Below are 16,847 nucleotides of genomic sequence, written 5' to 3'. Positions count from 1 at the left end.
TGAGTGCATGATACACTGTAATATGCTTGATCAAAATTTAGCCATTCTTTCAAAACCTGACCAAAGCAAATGGGAAATAGGGACAATTTAGAGAAAAAGAATAAAAGAAAAAAATTACCAAGGACATTGTTTCTGGATGATTCTATCAGTTACTAAATTAAAAAAAAAGTGATATTATTTCTCTTTATCTCTGCTTCATCTTTTCTTTATTCTCTATATGATTCCGATAGACTGTATATCCTATTACTACTATACTCAGAGATAGAGTGTATTTGAGTAATCCAGGTTTGAGGAATAAAGAAATACATTGGGAAATCATACAAGAGATGAATGGACAGAGCGCATACATAGGATGAATGGAAGGGGTTTGGTAGGAGTGAAGAGAACAAGGAAGGAAAGGGGAGGGAGGGAGAGACAAAAGAGAGACAGGAAGAAAGGGAGAGAAGGAGAGGGAGAGAAAAGAGAATATGCAATTGGTAAAATTTATCTTTTACAACCCAGTCCCCAGTGTAAGTCTCTGAAGAATCTTAATTACCAGAAACTGAGATGTATAGAGAGGGTTGAAAATGTTCTTCTCCAGGGACACTGACATTATTTTAAGTTATTTACTTTGGGACCACTTTCATTTTTTTTTAAAGATTTTATTTATTTGAGAGAGAGAGAGTGTGAGAGAGAGAGAGAGCACAAGAGGGGGTAGAGTCAGAAGGAGAAGACTCCCTGCTGAGCAGGGAGCCTGATGCAGGACTCAATCTCGGGACTCCGGAATCATGACCTGAGCAGAAAGCAGTCGCTTAACCAACTGAGCCACCCAGGTGCCCGGGACCACTTTTTATTTAAATAGTAGCTGTTTGAATTTATAAGCTGAACAAAGATTCAAATTCAAGTGAGGGATACTAATGTATAACGATGAGTTTACAGTCATTTTGTACCTGAAAAAAAAAAAAAAGAAAAAAACCCATTCATTATTTCTGTGACTTCAGGAGAGAAAGCACTGCTATAAGCCTTTGAGAAATGCCAAAAAATACACTAAACATATATTTGCGTTTCATGTTTATGCAATACCTTTTGCAGACGTAGTAAAATATTTTGCAATACAATATCTGAGCATTTGTGTTGAGTGTCAATCTAAAATTCCTCTTGTTGAAACAGAGGTATATTCCCCATCATTTTAGCTTCAACTCCATGATTTTTAATAGTCATGAATTCATGTTTTCAACAAATATGTATTTGCCTATCATTTGTCTACCATCTACCATGTATTTTTCTATGTGCTGGCATAGAGTAGATTTTAATACAGACACTGTCCTTTACTCTCATGGAGTTTACAGTGTTAGAAGATGCAGGTCATCTAAGCCCCCACTATATACAATACATCCCACATGGTATAAGAACTAAAAATGAATCTTAAAATCATATAATATAGTTTAACAGTCATTTCTTTGAACCCCCCATTAGAAATAAAAAGAGAATTGGTTTTAGATTATCCTTTGCAAATGGTTATCATGTTTCTGCTTAAATATACTAATAATAAGTAGCTCACTAATTTGTAGTTGACATACTGTTTTTTATTCAGTTCTATTTAGAAGATATTTACTATATATTTATGGTAGACTGTTGGTTGCCCTGATATCCATTCTCCTCTGATTTTATAGGAATAGAGACTTAACTGACATATGGCCATATAGCTGAATCCTATATATCTTAGTCTCTGTTTTAGCAAGGTATGTCCATGTGACTAAGTTCTAGGCAAATAAATGAAGAATAAATGATACATGCTATGTCCATGTCTTGCCATTAAAACAGTTAGATGTGCACTGCCCTGTACCCTTTATTCCTTGCTATTGGCTAGAGATATCAAGAACTGAAGGAGTTATTTTGACTCTGGAATTCAAGCCATGTATTCAAGATAGCAGGACTATCCCTTCAGTCTTGGAGCCTTTACTATAGCTGACAGAGAAATAAACTTCTTTCTTGTTCAATCTACTATGTTTTATGATGTCTCTGTTACAGTAATTTAGAGTACACCCCAACAAATACAACAAACACTTTGTAATAGTATAGGGAGACTGATTTCCCTTCACTGGCTAGCCTTTTAAATATTTTACAACAGTTATAAAATCCCATCTTTATTTAAAGCATTTAACAAGTATTCATTGAGTGCCCACTACTGTAGGGAATCATGTTAGGAACTGAGAAGAGTGGTGGGATGGAGGGAGGGGGAAGAAGAGGGGGGTTTGGGTAATATGAGCCTCTGATTGTAGCTCTGAGAAAGTTTCAGCCAGGTCAAATAGAGCCCCAGAGCAAAGATGGCCCATTAGAGGAGTCTTACATTGGATAGGAATGGCCAGGCTCTAGTACTTCTGACATGCTCACTCATTTGCTGGGAGCTTGACTTCAATGGGAACAGCCTGACCTCATTGTGAATGTTGTGGTGGATTTCAAAGCTGTCAGCTAACTAGTTCTTCATAGCCGTTTTTTTTTTTTTCCCCACATAAGGAGATCTGAAGAGCTTCCACATGTGGAAATACGTTAAAAATGTATGTAGCACGTAGGATATTCTCTGACACTCAAAAAGTTTGAATACTAGTTTCCCTAGAATTTTTATTTTATTATAATCAAATAGTAAATATTAATTAACTACTATAAGAAGAGAACTATGGAAGGATGAGACATAGTCTCTTGCCTTAAGCTTATATTTTAGACAGTAAAAAACTGTCACATAAACATATAATTTTAAAGTTATAAAATTTGTATCTACTTACTGGCAGACCTACCCTATTTTGGGTATGACAATGAAAGAAAGATTCATAAATGAAAAGGAGGTTAAGAAATGATAAGAATACAGTGAGCTTAAGTATGGAAATCAAAATTGCAAGAAAATTTGTGGAACAATGAATAGACCAGAACTTACAGCAACAGTGGAATGGTTCCTTCCCCACTATAGACACAGATAAAGGATGGATGAATTTATGACCACAGTGATTGTAAATATAGCCAAGAAATAAGAAAAGTCAGACAGGAACAAAGAGGGAACTCAAATACAATGTAATGAGCTTTAATTGAAGCTTTGGCAGTCTAGTGGTGCATAAGATTTAGATATAGGTTGAAGGAATTGGTGGCTGGGGTGTTGGGACAAAGTCCTTAAGGTTTTAGGAGATAGAGTTGTAACTAAGCACTTCATGAAGCTAGAATCCACTTGATACTGAAAAGCAAGCTAGAAAATACCTCTCACTAGCCCAGAGAAGTAGTTGTAATACTTGCTACCTGCCTTTGGATTTGCACAAAAAATAAAGATGAATGAATAATTTTTTTTTTTTTAAGATTTTATTTGACAGAGAGAGAGAGACAGCGAGAGAGGGAACACAAGCAGGGGGAGTGGGAGAGGGAGAAGCAGGGTTCCCGCGGAGCAGGGAGCCCGATGCGGGGCTCGATCCCAGGACCCTGGGATCATGACCTGAGCCGAAGGCAGACGCTTAACGACTGAGCCACCCACGTGCCCCAAGATGAACGAATAATTTTACAGAATGATTTCATGTGAATTAAAAACCCCCAGCCTGGGTGGGGGGGGCTACAATTATGACACCTTCATGATATTGACATCAGCATGGGAATCCCAAGCTAACAGTCAACATACCATCAAATCTGAAGCAATGTCATATGTAAAGTTGTATCAGGAATAAGCCAAAATTATTCTGAGGAGATAAGTTAATACCCTAGAGCACATAGAACTCCCAAAGAAAAATGTGAATCCCTATTGAAACTAAACTTACAGTTAAATTATACACCATGTAAGAAAAACATCTACCAGGAAGGAAAATGGACAGATAAAATAAATAAGAAATTTTAAACCCAAAGATCTAGAAATAATAGAATATCTGAAAGAGAATTTTAGAAGCTTAAGTTTGTTAGCTCTAAAAGGGATAGAAATTATAAAAAAAGAATGAGAGACTGGGGCACCTGGGTGGCTCAGTTAGTTAAGCGTCTGCCTTCAGCTTAGGTCATGATCCTAGGGTTCTGGGATCGAGCCCCACATCGGGCTCCCTGCTCAGCGGGGAGTCTGCTTCTCCCTCTCCGCCCCACTCATGCTCTCTGTCACTATTTCTGTCTCTCCCTCTCTCTCTCTCAAATTAATAAATAAAATCTTTTAAAAAAATAAAAGAATGAGAGATGTAAAAGAAGGTCATATATGAAAAAAACAACCAAAAAAGGCATCAAGAAATTAAAAGTAGTCATTGTAGTTTTAAAATAAATGGATTATTAAAAAATAAAATAAAATAAAATAAATGGATGATTCAAAGATCAGAGTAGACATAGCAGAAGACATTTGTGTGCTTGGAGACAGATATAAGCAAAATACTGTGGAAAATATAAAAATGTCATTAAGAAACAGGCAGGATGAACTCAGAAGGCCAGGTGTCTAGATACAAAAGAGTTCTGATGGGGTAAATATAAAATAGATAATATTCGAAGGGATGAGATTTTCCCAGTACTGAATCCAGCAAAAATATTTTCTTTCATTCAACATGAAAATGTAGTTTTTATGGAAGCACATTCAAATATTAGAAAACTATATAATGTAATTCACTACATTAACAGGTTAAATGGGAAATATTTAATCATGTAAACAGATACAGAAAGATCATTTGATAAATTAATAATCAATTCATGAGAATCAGACTTAGTGCACTAGAATAAAAGAGAACTTTTTTACCCTGATAGAGTACATCTATCAAAATCAACCTTAATTATGAAACAGAAATCATCTGATCAAATGAATACAAAAATAAGCCAAAGATGATTCCTATCACTACATTTATTCAACATTGTGCTGAAAGTCTCAGATAATACAATGAGAGAAAAAAGTAAAGGAAGTAAAAGGCTGAAGAATTTAAAAGGAAAAATCTAAACTTATTATTAATAAAGCACTATCTAGATAGCAAATTCAAAAGAATATTTGTAAAATACAGAGGTAATAAGAATTCAGTAAGCTTGCTGGGTAAAGATCAGCCTACATGGATCAATATTGTTCTAATATATTAGCACAGTCAATTTAAAAATGGAGTTTAAGAAATCCCCTTCCCAATAAGAACACAAATGCATAGGGGCGCCTGGGTGGCTCAGTCGGTTGAGCGTCTGCCTTCGGCTCGGGTCATGGTCTCGGGGTCCTGGAATCGAGTCCCGCATCGGGCTCCCTGCTCGGCGGGGTGTCTGCTTCTCCCTCTCCCTCTGCTCTCCCCTGTGCGTGCTCTCTCTGTCTCAAATAAAATAAAATTTAAAAAAAAAAGAACACAAATGCATAAAGCATAAATCTAACCTAAATATTCCAGATGTTTATGAAAAAGACCCAAAATATTATGTTCAAGGATGGAAAGATTCTATATCATAAAGATGATGTTTCTTTCCAGATTTATAAATGTGATGCAATACCAATTACTATTAGTTATACTTTTCTGGAACTTGGCAAACTGATTAAAATGTATGTGAAAGATTGGCCCATAAAAATGTAAGGTTTATCATGAGTTACCTGACATATAATTTATTGTAAAGCTATGGTATTTAAAATAGTCTGATGTTGCTCTAGGGATAGATAAATAGACTAGTGGAGCAGAAATGTAGGCTCAGGAACAGGCTCAAACATATAAGGTACCTTGAAATATTACCACACTAGACGTAAATCTTGCTTGCCTTCACAGAATTCCTTGACCTCTCTCTCTTTTCTCTCTTGATTGGCTGATGGGCACCCTCTCCCCACCATTTGGTCGCTTTTGAACTGGAGTAATACACCCTACTGTGCTGCGTGGAATATAGCTTTCTGAGAAATGGCTGAGATTTGGAGATGTAGCCAAGCGGTGCAGGAGGAGCTAGCTCCCTGCGCCGTGCACTTCGACCAATGGAACCATAGAGGAGGGAAGCCGACAGGCAGATACCTTTCCTCCTGTCCTCCCTCCGGGGGACAACTCAAAGGTAATCCACATGGAAGTCTTGCCAGAGGAGCCTGGAGGGAGGTGTGTGTCTGAGCAGTGGGTTCCCTTGGAAGCAGCATAGCTGGAACAGCAATGCAGGGTATGGTCTCCTTTCACATCTTACCCTACCTCACTTTTCTTTTTTTCTCACCCTCATTACCTCCGCTTGCATTTTACAAATGCAGTGTTAGCCCTTAATCCCGGCCCAGAATTTGCTTCCTGGTAAACCTTGGCTAAGAAGTTGCAGGTGGTATTACAATAAAGCATTTTAAGAATCAAACAATTCAATAAATGTGTTTCAGAGGAAAGTGGATTCTTATTTCACACCAAACCAAAAAAAAAAAAAGAAGAGAAGTTCTAAGTAGTTTAGAGACATAATTATGGAAAGCAAACATTTAAATCTGGAAAATAAAACACAGGAAATTATCTTTTATTAAATCAGATTAAGGAATATTTCCTGAATGAGCCATAAAAGGCAAAGCTTAGAGGTACCTGGGTGGCTCAGTTGGTTAAGCGGCTGCCTTCAGTTCAGGTCATGATCCCAGCGTCCTGGGATCGAGTCCCACATCAGGCTCTCTGTTCAGCAGGGAGCCTGCTTCTCCCTCTCCCTCTGCTGCTCCCCCTGATTGTGTGCTCGCTCGCTCTCTCTGTCAAATAAATAAATAAATAAATAAATAAAATCTTTAAATAAAAAGGCAAAGCTTAAAGAAAAATATAGACACATTTGAATCCATTAAAATTAAAAATGTAAATATAGGTATAATATTTAGTTTTTAAAAAGATTAGACAAATAATTGTTATTACATAGGATATATAGAGAAGTTCTTTAATATATTTTTTTAAGATTTTATTTATTTATTTGACAGAGAGAGAGATAGCGAGAGCAGGAACACAAGCAGGGGGAGTGGGAGAGGGAGAAGCAGGCTTCCCGCCGAGCAGGGAGCCCGATGTGGGACTCGATCCCAGGACCCTGGGATCATGACCTGAGCCGAAGGCAGACGCTTAACGACTGAGCCACCCAGGCGCCCTAGAGAAGTTCTTTAAATCAAATGAAGCAAATAAGTGTCCATCTATTGTGTTAGCATTGGAAATATTGAGAAGAGGCCAGATTCTGCATGTATTCTGAAGGCAGTGTTGAAAAGATGTCCTAAAGGACTGGATGGGGTATAAAATAAAGGAAGAAATTAAAGATGGTTGTGAGATTTTTGGCCTGAGTAAATGAAAATATGGTTGCCATTAATTGATTCTGAAGCCTCTCAGTGGAGCAAATGTATGGGAGATCAACATTACAGGTTTGGACATGTCAAATTATAGATGTCCATTAAATACCTAAGAGGAGAAGAAGTCAAGTATACACTGGGGTATTTGAGTTGGAACTACAGTGAAGTCTGAGCCCTACCTATCCATCTGACATTAAATGACTGGTATTTAAAAGCATGTGATGAGATGAGCTCACCTAAGTTGGGAATGTTTGCAGAGCAGAGAAGAGGGACAAGTGTAGGGACTAAGCATTATGATACTGCAACACTATGAGGCTGGAAATAAGCAGAAAAATATCAAAGGAAACTAAGAAGGCATGAACAGTTTGGGTAGGAGGAAAGTAAAAGTATAGCATCCTGGAAGCTAAGCTACAAAAGTGTATCTGGGAGGAAATGATTAGCTGTGTCCAGTGCTGTTGATTTATTAAGAAAAAGTGAGCAGTGAGAAATGACCCCTGTATCTAGTGGAGTAGAAATCACTGATGATCTTGATAAGAACACTTGTAGTATTGTGACTGGTGTGGAAGTATAACTGGAGTGGATTGAAAAGAGAATCAGAGAAGACGAAACAGAAAAAATGGACAACTCTTTCAGGAATTTTGGTAGCAAGCAAATGGAGGAAGTAGATGAGGCTAAAAGTAGACTCAACAGAAGTGTGTTTTAATGTGAGGAAATAATGCTATGGTTATATTACATATACATACACATATGGAAAGAGGGGAAGAGAGAAAAATTTTTATGTGGTTTATTTTTTACATGGTGAGAGGCACAGATGAATAATTTAAAAATATATGGATCTCCAATTTCTCCAGTATTATTTGTTGAAAACATTATACTTTCTCCACTACATTGTGTATCCCCTTGTAAAAAATAAATCGAATCCATGTGTAAGTATATTTCTGTTTCATTGATCTATTTATCAATCTTTACATTAAGAGTACATAACAACTCTTGAAGTTTAGATGGTATCTTCTTTTTACAAGTAATTTGGGCCATTTTAGGTCCTTTGCATTTTCATATGAATATTAAATTAAGCTTGTCAATTTGCATTTTTTTTAAGATTTTATTTATTTATTTGAGAGAGAGAGAGCACAAGCAGGGGGAGTGGCAGGCAGAGGCAGAGGGAGAAGCAGGCTCCCCGCAGAGCAGGGGGAGCTCGATGTGGGACTTGATCCCAGGACCCCGGGATCATGACCTGAGCCTAAGGCAGTCACTCAACCAACTGAGCTGCCCAGGCACCCTCAATTTGGATTTTTATTGGGATTGTACTGAATGAATAGATCAATGTGGGAAATTGATATCTAAATAATATTGATTTTCAATCCATAGACATGATATTTTGCTCAGTTTTTTTTTTTTTTAAAGATTTTATTTATTTATTTGAGAGAGAGAATGAGAGACAGAGAGCACGAGAGGGAAGAGGGCAGAGGGAGAAGCAGACCCCCTGCTGAGCAGGGAGCCCGATGCGGGACTCGATCCCGGGACTCCAGGATCATGACCTGAGCCGAAGGCAGTCGCTTAACCAACTGAGCCACCCAGGCGCCCCTTGCTCAGTTTATTTATAACTTCTTTGATTTCCTTCAGCAATGCTCTGTAAATTTGTGTGTAGGTCTTGCATATCTTTGAACAATTTTTTCTCAAAGCACTTTATATTTTTGGTGTTATCATAAGTGGGTTTTTTATGCAATATAAATTTTATTTTAAAAATGAAATCCTACCACTTAAAAATTAAGCCATAGATTCTTTTTTCATACAAAGAGAGGAACATATCCATTTAAAATAGACCTCAAGTGCATTAATCATTTTTTTTTAAATATGGTAAGAATACTTAACATGAGATCTACCTTATAAGTGGTAATGTTTTTCAATTCAATTTCCAATTGTTCATTACTGGTATACAGAAATACAGTTGCGCTTTGTATACTGATCTTGAATCCTGCAATCTTTCTAAGCCCACTAGTTAGTTCTGGTACTATTTTTCTAGATTACATAGAATATTGCACATAGACAATCGTGTGTCTCAGAAAAAAAAAACAAAACACATTTTTTTGTTCCTTACCAATCTGAATGCCTTTTGTTTTTTCTTCTTGCCTTATTACACATGCTAGAAACTTACTATAAGTGAACAGAAGTAGTAAGAGTACGCATCTTTTCCTTATTTCTCATTCTAGTAGGAAAACGTTCAGGTTGTGGCCATTAAGTATGTTGTTAGCAGATGCCTTTTTTAGATTAAGAAAGTTCCTATCTATTCCTAGTTTGCTGAAGGATTTTATTAGAAATTAGTGTTGGATTTTATCAAATGTTTTTACTGCCCCTTTGAGATGTGCATGTGTATACAAAGTTTTTTAATCTCTTAATATTATTAATTACATTGATTTTTTAAATATATTAAATAAATCTTGTACTGAGATAAATGACACTCATAATGTATTATTTTTATATATTCTTGGATTCCATTCGCTAAAGTTTTGTTAGGAATTTTGCTATCTATTTGCACAAGGGATATTGGCCTGTAGTTTTTTTTTTTTAATGTCTTGGTCTCATTTTGGTCTCAGAGAAACACGGACCTCATAGAATGAATGGATAATGATTCCTTCTTCAATTTTCTGGACGAGTTTGTGTAGAATTGATATCATTTCTTCCTTATAAGTTTGTTAGAATTTACCATTGTTGCCCTCTGGGACTGGAGCTTTAGCTGTGGGAAGGTTTTTAAAAACACATTCCATTTCTTTGATAGAAGAAGGGTTAATCAGGTTAGCTATTTTTCCTTCAATAAGTAGTTCACATCTTTCAAGGAATTTGTTCATGTCATCTAATCTGTGGAATTTATTGGCAAAATAATTAATAATAAATGTTCATAATATTCCTTATTATCCTTTTAATCTTTGTAGAAGCTTTTGTCATGTTTAGTTCCTGATATTAATCATTTGTATTTTCACCTTTATTGTCTTGATTAGTCTGGCAAGATGTTCATCAATTTGATTTTTTCAGTTTTTATCTTTTCTACTGTTATCTGTTTTCCATTTCATTTATTTCTCCCCTGATCTTCATCATTTCCATTATTCTGATCATTTCAGGGTTCATTGTTTTTTTTCTTTCTAATTTTTAAGGTAAAAATGGAGATAAGTGATTTGAGAACTTTCTCTTTTTTTAATACAGATTTTTTAAAGTTACAAATTTCCCTCCAAGCTCTTCTATAGCTTCATCTCACAAATTTTATGTTTTGTTTTCATTTTCATTCAGTTTGAAATAATTTATTTCTTTTGAATTTTATCTTCGACCTAGGAGTTATTTAGAAGTGTTATTTAGTTATTGTATTATTTGAGGGATTTTCCAAATATCTTTCTGTAAGTTATTTCTAATTTATTTGCACTGTGGTCAGAGAACAAACATTTTGTGACTTGAGTCCTCTTAAATTTGAGATTTGTTTATGGTCCAAACAATGGTCGATCATTATAAATTTTCCTTGTGCCCTTGAAGAAAATGTGTATTCTGATATGATTAGTTGGGGTCTTCTATGAATGTCATTGATAAGTTCATTGAAAGCACTGTTCAATTCTCCTACAACCTTACTGATTTACTGTCTGTTTGTTTTATAAATTATTGAAAGAGGGATGCAAATTTATTTCTTCTTGGTGTTCTACATCTTTTTTTCTGCATGGGATTTGCTTTATTATCAAGTTCATGCAACTTTAGGATTATTACTTACTGTTGGTAAATTGATACTGCTTTTATTATCAAATGATCTTTTTTCCTGTTAATATTCTTTGCTCTGAAAACTGGTACTAATATAGTCACTTCTACTTTCTTTTGAACACTGTTAGCTTAGTATATTTTTTTCTATTCTTTACTTTTAACCTTTTTGTACCTTTATATTTAAGTGAATTTGTTATAGGAAGAATATAGTTGGGTCTGGGTGTTTTTTTTTTTTTTTAATCCAATCTCTCAATGTCTAACTCTCTCTGGCATATTTAGACAATTTTCATTTAATGTGGTTGTTGATCTGAGTTCAACTTTCATCTTGCTCTTTGATTCCTATTTGTCCCATCTGTCCTTTGTTCCTTTCCTTCCTTTTGTGCTTTCTTTTATACCATTTGAGTATTTGTGATTCCCTCAATAAAGAAGAGGTGTAAATAAACTTCTGTTGTTTTATTAGCTACAACTTTCTTTTGTGTCATATTAGTAGTTATTACAGGGTATATAGTATGCATCTTTAGCTTATGAAAGTCTATCTAAAATGGTATTATATCACCTCATATGTGTCCTATATAGAGACACTTCAACCACATATTTTTATTTTCCCCTAGTTAACTTTTGTGTTACCATTGTACTGCATTTTACTAAGATGTATTTTAAAACCTCATAGCATATTGTTATTTCTACTTGAAACCATAAATTTTACCTTTAAAATCTTCACTTAATAAGAAAGACAACTTTACATGTTTATCTTTGAAGTTACCATTTCTAGTTCTTTACATTCCTTTATACAGTTTTATGTTTCCCTTTGGTATCATTTTTTTCCTTTAATTTTTCTTATAATGCAGTTTAGCTGGTAATTAAATCTTTCAGTTTTTTCTATGTCTGAGGAAGTTTACATTTCAGCCTCATTTCTGAAAAAACTTTGCTGGATATAGAATTCTTTTTTTTTTTAAGATTTTATTTATTTATTTGAGAGAGAGAGACAGCGAGAGAGGGAACACAAGCAGGGGGAGTGGGAGAGGGAGAAGCAGGCTTCCCACAGAATGGGGAGCCCGATGCGGGGCTCGATCCCAGGACCCTGGGATCATGACCTGAGCCTAAGGCAGATGCTTAATGACTGAGCCACCCAGGCGCCCCTGGATATAGAATTCTAGACTGATTATTTCTCTTAGTAATTTACTGATGATCTACTATTTTCCTATGTGCATTGTTCCCAAGGAGAAATCTGCTATCATCTTTTTCTTCATTCTTTTTTATACAATGTATCCATTTTCTCTTGCTGCTTTTAAGGTGTTTGTTTTTTTGTTTGTTTGCTTGTTTGTTTTTGTTGTTGTTTTTACCACTGGCTGCAAGTAATTTTATTTTGGTGTGTCTTATGGCAGTTTTCTTCAGGTTTGAAGAGCTTGAAGTTTGCTGAGCTTCTAGATCAGTGATTTTACGTTTTTCTTTTTTTAGTCCATTCTATTTATCTTAAGTAACCTTATTATTTCAAATACAGAATCAGAATTAAGATATAGTGAAACTAATATTTTCTTCCTTTAGGTCCTCAGTCTCTTTAAGATGCTTGGCATCTTTTATACAAAATGATTCCCCTGAATAATACTTAGCCTTAAGTCCCACCATTTCTATCTCTCCTCATGTCAAAATTTAGAATATTGTGAAGGTATATTTCACAGGACAGATATAATGAAATATCTTGCTACTAATACCATTTCATGCAAACTTCTGTTGTTAGGTGAAAATAAATTGTATATTTTATGCCTGTAAGCAACATCTGAAAGTGAGCATGGAACTCCTAGATACACAATGAGTTAACCTATCTGAATGGGATAATCCTAAAAGTAGGATTACCAGGCAGAAAACATAACTGGTATAGAATATATCCATGGGCAGAAAAGGTTCTATAATATAAGTGAATACTAGGTCTATGTGTAAGACTTGCACTGTACAACATAAGTGAACTATCTGAAAGTCTTCATTTATTATGACATACTTCTAAAGGCCAGAAAGTGAAAACTCTTTGGATACTACCAGTTTATGTCTTTGATTTTTTTGTGAATGGATGTTGGGGTGGGACAGGGAATAAGAATGCCTGGCAATAGTTTGTAGAAAAGGGTTTAATGAACTTCCATCCCTACCTTTAATGAAATTGCCTCAAGGGGCTCAATAATAGTCTTTTTCAGTTTCCAGTTCCTGAAAAAGTGCTCATTTTATTCCCCTTATGTTTTTTTTTTCTTCTTCTCCTTTATGACCTTATTAGTAATGAGGCTTAATTGAACACATCCTCTTTTAAAATGATAAGCATTTCCAAGTATATTACATTACCTCTAGGATTGATGGAGCAAAGGATTCAGTGGAATGCACTGTATTTCCAGGTGAACAAAAACTAAGGCTCCATGATATTTTCTCCTACTGAAAATGAACATGCTGTCATTGCTCACTCATAATTTAAAAATACCAAACCAAATTCTCAGATGATAATTCTATGCTTTTTTTTCCCTTAAGCTTGTAGTAATGAGTCTATAAAATGTACCCTTTGGCTCACATATGTACTTAGAGACTAAATTATATCATAATCACATTATAATAAAGCCTTATAAGCAGCTCTCGTGGGAAGTCCAACTGAACTCTTAGGTCAGAGCTCGAACGTTGTTGAATAATGATCTCATGTATTTAGATAATACAGTCAGTATTCAGGTACTAAATCTATAGGAAATAACATGTTAAGTGTGCCTTTCCCATACCTTTCTCTCATGGAATTCTTTGGTAAGTTTCTTTTAAACTCAGTTATTTCTCACTCCAAATGATCAATGGCCTGTTATATGATGGTACCAAGTATAACTCAAGATACCAGAGAGTTTAGATGTTTTCTATGTTTTGGCCACTCAATCCACCCTACAATTGTCCAGTTTGGCTTCACTTAAATATACACTTAATCTCAAGAGAGTGGATTTCACCAGATTCGGTAAAATGTACTTATAATATAGCACAGTGTTCTGGCTGGACTATCTGAGTATGATTCTAGTTATTATCTTATTATCCTTATTACCACTTACTCAGTAATAACTAGGTATCTAATATGGTAATATGCACTTTATAGTAATACTTCATTTAATTCTCTAAAGAATATGAGTTAGATATTATTGTCCTACACAAATACAAGAAAATTGAAGTGTTTAAAAATTAACTTATTTAGGCATATTAGATATAAATCATGTTCCTCAAAAATATACTATATTGCTTCTGGCCAAACCTGCTTCCATAAATCTACTTTACAATAATATACAACATATAATCAGGAAGAAGAAATTTCAGTATATTTTGGTAGTTTCTATCAACTTCTGAAGTCATGCATTCAAAGGGACATGCTGTCCTCTGAATCTGGGTTAAGTCTCCAAAAAAAATTTTTTTTAAATTTTTTATTTCTTTTTTAAATTTTATTTTATTATGTTATGTTATCACCATACAATACATCATTAGTTTTTGATGTAGTTCCACGATTCATTGTTTTTGATAAGTCTCCAAAAAATTTATAGAGTGAGGCTATGAAATTTTTCTAAGACTCAGAAGCAGAATATTGGGCCCACATATCTACACAATTATATTGACTCATTATTTAATAAAGTGAAAAACTTTAGAGAATATTTTGTAATTGATTAAGACATGATTCATTTTGAGCTAACTGGGTTCCCAAACATGTGCAAACTAATCTGCTGCTTGCAAATAAATTTAATGTCAAATGATGTACTAAACAGGTATGGGGGAGATAAATAGAAAAAGAAAATTATAGGGGCGCCTGGGTGGCTCAGTCGTTAAGCATCTGCCTTAGGCTCAGGTCATGATCCCGGTGTCCTGGGATCGAGCCCCGCATCGGGCTCCCTGCTCTGCGGGAAGCCTGCTTCTCCCTCTCCCACTCCGCCTGCTTGTGTTCCCTCTCTCGCTGTGTCTCTGTCAAATAAATAAAATCTTAAAAAAAAGAAAAAGAAAATTATAAAATGCTAAGTATGAGTAAAATGAATATATTATGCCAAATCTTCTTTACAGTATTGGAAGATAACTAAAAATATATTGGGACAGAATGTACAATAGTGACTTTATATAGAATTCATAATATAGAGTCAAGTCTGTCACTATATCCACCTGCTTGTTTCATAAGATTGATCACACACACACACACACACACCAATTCTCCAGGAAAGTAAACTTCACCTAATGGTTATAAAAATAATAAGTGTGGAAATTTTTTTTTGCATATATGTAATTGGAATTAAATCTTTTGAGAGAAGGTGGGGCGAAAGAAAAAAATGTTAGCTGATGGGGAAGAAAGTGGAAAGACATTTAAATTTGAGTATAATCATTGCCAAAAAAAAAAAAAAAAAGATAAAAAAAGAAAAAAAAAAGCTGTCATCCAGGACAGTATGCATAAATCTTCCAAGTTGCAGAGAATGAAGAATAGTTGCTTCTGGATCAATGCACAGTCATTTAGTGGGCCTATCAAGCTGACAGTGAGAGTACCAAACCTGATACACATGAATGCCCAAGAAGAGTGTCTCTGGATGTCAGCCTTGTGTATGTCAATGAAAAAAGAGTACAGGACTATCAAAGCACACTAACACACCACTGGTAAGCTTATTTCTGTTACAAATACAAAACCAAAGGTTAACTACAATCTACTCTTTGAAATGTATGCTATAGCACCAGTGGCCTTTAAGGCACTGACCCACACCTACTGGTATGGCAGGAAAATAATAGAATCTGAGACATGAGTGAGAACTTGCATTGCATCTGAAAAATGTAAAACTCATTTGAATGGTCACAGTGACCTAACTTTTGGATTAGTTTTGTGTATCTAGTCTCCATCAGCACTAATGAATTTGTTATGATGGCCATTTGATATGTAAATGACCTAAACTTTATCATGTGGCACTTAGTCATCTTTATAGTAAAGTCCTACAAAGGGTTGTGCTGTCCATAGTGCTGATTTTTACAGGTATAAACTAAATGCTTTAGTTCAGTGGTTTCAGCAAAACATGGGATACTGACTTTACATAATCCTTTCATTTACACGAAGAAATGATCCTTTTGTGTCTTAGTTTAAAATATATATATACTGATAAAAGCCAGCACTGTTAGGAAACTAGTTTGTATGTTGTGGCTGTGTAATGAATGGGGTTTTCATTTTCATAGCATTCTTAGGTATTTGATAACTAATGTATTCTACTTTAAATCACAGACCAAACATAGCATTCCATTATCCTATAGCATTTAAAAATATATCTACATATTCCAAAGATTACATTGTTTCCTCTGAACCATAGCAAGTACCAATATAAAAAATATCTGCTGTAACATGGTCTACCTACAAGATAATGATCATTATCCTTTTTCCTTAATACTAGAATAGTGAAAGGTTAATTGTTTTTTTAGAGGGGCTTATTACTAATATGAAACATATTACTTAGCTATCTGGACTTTTTATCAACAAATATTCCAACAGTTTGTCAATGGTCTTGGCAATGTTATGAATACACTGTTAGTGCCTGAGAAAAACATGACATAAATCCTTAGGCTATAAGGGTCTGGGAAATGTATATGGTTCTTCCTATGTTAAAGCCACATTTGTTCTTGCATAGCAATTGACCTATCTGAGAATAATTACTAAAATATTGAATTACCTCATACACACTAGTGATCTGAGTGGAAATAACTTGCTCTTCAGTAGATGGCATAACCTTTACTTCCCACCCATTATATAAACCAGCTGATTGCTCTTTGCTTGTCTCTATAGTTGACAAATATATAAGATATGGTAGAATCCATAAAAATAGTAATATCTTTATGCTAATAATCCCAATTCTGAGAATTTTAAAAACATAAATCAGCTTGATCAAAACCTCTTTGGTATAAAGATACATATATATATATA

The sequence above is a fragment of the Leptonychotes weddellii genome, chromosome 5, assembly GCF_054177405.1.
Source record: "Leptonychotes weddellii isolate Sample4059 chromosome 5, ASM5417740v2, whole genome shotgun sequence".
NCBI classification, from domain to species: Eukaryota; Metazoa; Chordata; class Mammalia; order Carnivora; family Phocidae; genus Leptonychotes; species Leptonychotes weddellii.
The sequence above is the reverse complement of the archived record's forward strand: the minus strand, read 5'-3'. Positions refer to the sequence as shown.